Source organism: Triticum dicoccoides, chromosome 4A (genome assembly GCF_002162155.2).
Source record: "Triticum dicoccoides isolate Atlit2015 ecotype Zavitan chromosome 4A, WEW_v2.0, whole genome shotgun sequence".
Lineage (NCBI taxonomy): Eukaryota > Viridiplantae > Streptophyta > Magnoliopsida > Poales > Poaceae > Triticum > Triticum dicoccoides.
In genome coordinates this window covers 681,988,657-681,992,207 of record NC_041386.1, presented here as the reverse complement: position 1 = coordinate 681,992,207, position 3,551 = coordinate 681,988,657, and the positions used below count along the sequence as shown (strand labels likewise).

Genomic DNA, 3,551 nt, shown 5'->3' with positions numbered 1-3,551 from the left:
GATGGTATCTATCTTCAGGCTTCACTGCTTCAGCAGACAAAAGCATAGTCTAAAATGATACTCTGATCATCTTTGGGTTCTGAGACATTGATCTTAAATTATTCCACTGCAGGCAATCCTTCGTCTCTAAGTATGGTGCTCAATGACTGTAATTTATCCTGCACCATAAATTAATATGCAGTGTAAATCAAAGCTGTTTTGACTATCTCATAGATTCTGACTTGCTGAGTTAATGAGTTTCAGTTTCCTATGAACCTGGAGAGAAAACATGTTTGCTGGCCTGAGTAAATCATGTACGATATGCTTAGAATTTTTTAGATGAATATTGGATAAGCAAAACATTGGTAGTCCTTCAGCTGATTTTCTTTTTGAAAATTCTTATTATGCAAAAATATATGTACCTGTAGTACCGGGGATTTTTACAACATATTTGCTGTTAGTCCAAACTCTGGAGGCCAACTGAAACAACATCCTCATCTTTTAGGCCAGCTAAAAATGCCTTCTCTAATTTTCCTTTAATTCTATTGTATTTACCTATGCTTTTCATTCGCAAACTGAGTAACAGACATATGGACCGATGAATATGCACTTTTATCAAATGAATGAATGAATCACTGCCATTTTGGAGGAAACTCGTGGTAGCAAATCTATCATTCTGCATTGTGGATTCAATATTCATGCAATCTGAATGGAGTATCTGAATGCATGTCTTATGGTATATTGGCATCCATCTGTTGCATTTGACAGTACCATGTTGGCACATTGCAAACACGTGGTTAAATACATAACTATAATGGCGAATTTCTTGGACCGTATTTCTCGTATATGATGAGCATGAGTTGAACTCTAGTTCAGCAAGACTACGAAATCTTGAGCTCTTGGCCCTAAGCTCTGATTTGCTCCTCTTCTTGCCTATTTGCTTTTCAGGTAATGGGCATTTTGTCCTGGGTATAAAGGTCACCACATTTCTGAAATGCACAACTTGGCACTATACATGCGGCGCAGGATCAATGTGCATCCAGGTTCTAGTTTTGCGCCAACAAAATGGACTTCATGACAAGCACACTGTGAGGATTCTATTGCCTTCTACTCCCTCCGTCCGGAAATACTTGTCGAAGGAATGGATGTATCTAGACATATCTTAGTTTTAGATACATCCATTTTTATTCATTTCTCCGACAAGTATTTTGGGACGGAGGGAGTATTTGTTTGCTGCGTTCAACAAGTTCCTGCCCGCGTATGTACCTTCAGGGTCCAGCAGCCAAACTTATATTCTAAGATTGAACTCTCATCATCTTTGTGTGCCAAGACAGTTATCTTAAATTGTTTTGTTTCTGACGACCTGTCGATCAACTGTTGCTCTGTAAATACGGCGTTGGATGATCCGTATCCCACACTGTAAATTCATATCTGATGCAGTTCTATGAGAGGAAACAATCACTGCTTCTGACAGTTTTCTGCAGAGACGACGCACTTGCATTTGTCTTAAATGGACAGTGGAGATGCTACTACCCCGGACTATACGCTGGATACAGTATCCTGGGGTCGAAATTAACCTTAGAACTGACACAAGGAATCCTTATTAAACGCATTTGCCATTAACCCAGAGGACATTTTTGCCCCTTCCCGGCAACCTCCTGACATTTGCCAGTTAACTATGAAAGTGGGGCTGTGTGCTGCCAACATCGTAGTACATGTTTAGTGTTTTGTAGGGAACATAGTACTCCCTCCGTAAACTAATATAAGAGCGTTTAGAATACTAAAGTAGTGATCTAAACGCTCTTATATCAGTTTACAGAGGGAGTACATGTTTAGTGTTAACTTTACACACAGACGTGAACTGATTTGCTAAGTTCCGCAGGATAAGCGGGCGACATGTGAGCCTAGGCATGGTGCCTCTCCAACTTGTATCACAATGGTGGTAGAGAAGGGTGTCTTCTCTTGTAACACCAATCCAACAGAAAAGATTAAGATAATAATTTTCTGTGAGCTGTTCAAGAACCAGTGCGAGTAACGATGCAGAGTCAAAATGACTCGCGACACGAAATCAAAAATGTGTTATTATTTTTGTACTTTTCACACACAATGGCACATGGTTGGTTGTATCCTTGGAGGAATGGTGTATCTGTCTTCAGGCTTCTGCAGCCAAAAGCATAGCCTAAAATTCTACTCTGATCATCTTTGGATGCTGAGATATTGTTCTTAAATTATTCCACTGCAGGCAATCCTTCGTCTGTAAGTATTCCGCTGCTGGCAATCCTTCGTCTGTAAGTATTCCGCTGCTGGCAATCCTTCGTCTGTAAGTATGGTCCTCAATGACTCGTAACCTGCACCATGAGTTCATATGCGACCTGGGGAGAAAACATTGCTTGCAGGCCTGAGTCATTCATGTACGATGTGCTTAGGATTTTTTTAGCTGAACAGTGAATATGCACTTCTATCAAATGAATGAGCGAATCGATGCCCTTTTGGAGGGAGCTCATCCGCGTCCGGTTATGATAGCAAACTTACCTTTCTGTATCGTGGATCCATACAATCTGAATAGAGTGTCTGAATCAAAATCACTCTGTTATACTTTTTTCGAGTCATGCTTCAGAATCACTCCATTCTTTTAAGACGTGCATTGCACTGCACGTGCATACATACTAGTATGTCTTGAGCTGGTATCTTGACACCCATCTGTAGCATTTGACAGTACCATGTGTTGGCGCATTGCAAACAAGGGGTTAAATGCATAACTATGCTGATGAATTTCTTGGTCCGAATTTCTCGTATATGAAGAGCATGAGTTTGAACTCTAGTTCAGCAAGACTGAAAATCTCGAGCTCTTGACTGCAAGCTCTCATTTGTTCATTTGCATTTTTGACCAAATTAAGTGTTGCCCACTGAACCTGATTGATAAATTTCAGTTTCCTATGAATAAATTTATTGGGGAAAGGGGAGTCGTCGGAGCTGATTTTTTGGGCCCAACTACCCCAATACCAGGAATTTTATTGGGGAAAGTGGAGTTGTTGGAGATGCTGCAAGTGTCGTCCACTGAACTTTTCTACATTGTTCTTGCCTATTTTGTTGTCAGGTATCGGGCATCTCTGGAATATGTTTTGGGTCCAAGTTAACCTTGTTGCCGGAGGACATTTTGGCCCCTTCCCGGACCCCCGGCGACCAGCGCTTGTACCACAGGTAACACTGATCCCGCGATGAAGCTGAAGATACGTTTTTACCACAGGCTGTTCACGAACCACAAGTACAATGTGTCGGATCCTAAACCCCTACTTTTTTTTCTAAATAGGAAAAACATTCATGTGTTGGATCTCGGATGGGGGCCAGCAAACCCTAGTCCCTTGCTTGTGCCCTCTTTACTCTTTTGTCCCACGGCAAGCCCCAAATCCACCTTGCTTCTTCCATTTGCATCGCCGGCCGGCCGCCACATCCAATGCCAATGACCTCGCCTTCGCCTCCCCCCACGCAGCCCATAGCAGGCTCTTAACCCACCTCCTTTCTCTCCCACTCCCACTGCCAGCTGGTCGCCACACCAACGTGATTGACCTCGC

The 3,551-nt window shown here is 42.3% G+C and overlaps 1 long non-coding RNA gene across 1 annotated transcript; it reads left to right on the top strand.

The window, feature by feature from the left end:
* LOC119289716 lies at positions 1 to 3,207 on the top strand. The gene is made up of 3 exons (XR_005141592.1): positions 1 to 1,067; positions 2,222 to 2,299; positions 3,077 to 3,207. It is a non-coding gene; the product is annotated as an uncharacterized LOC119289716 (long non-coding RNA).
* The last annotated feature ends 344 nt before the right edge of the window (positions 3,208 to 3,551 follow it).